Here is a 287-nt window from a genome sequence, read left to right on the forward strand (position 1 = left end):
GTTCTCATTTGTAGAGAAAGGAAGAAAAGAACTGGGAGAAATTGAAAGAAAAAAAGGGGTGCAACACGAGGACTTCCCAAGTGGTCACCCAACTTAGTACTACTCTCGCCCAAGCACGCTTAACTGCGTTGTTCTGATGGGATCTGGTGCATTAGTGCTGGTATGATCGCACCCAACATGCCATGCGCACAAAATCGGATTTAACGCATGCGGGGCGGCATGATCGAAACACGATGGGCGTGAGCGGGGGAGGTTCTCATTTGTAGAGAAAGGAAGAAAAGAACTGG

General features: G+C 48.4%; 1 non-coding gene across 1 annotated transcript; it reads right to left on the reverse strand.

Moving 5' to 3' along the window:
- Nucleotides 1-55: 55 nt before the first annotated feature.
- On the reverse strand, nt 56-174 carry LOC111476214. The gene has a single exon (XR_002716975.1). It is a non-coding gene; the product is annotated as a 5S ribosomal RNA (ribosomal RNA).
- Between the last annotated feature and the right edge of the window lie 113 nt (nt 175-287).

The sequence above is a fragment of the Cucurbita maxima genome, unplaced genomic scaffold, assembly GCF_002738345.1.
Source record: "Cucurbita maxima cultivar Rimu unplaced genomic scaffold, Cmax_1.0 Cma_Scf06510, whole genome shotgun sequence".
Lineage (NCBI taxonomy): Eukaryota > Viridiplantae > Streptophyta > Magnoliopsida > Cucurbitales > Cucurbitaceae > Cucurbita > Cucurbita maxima.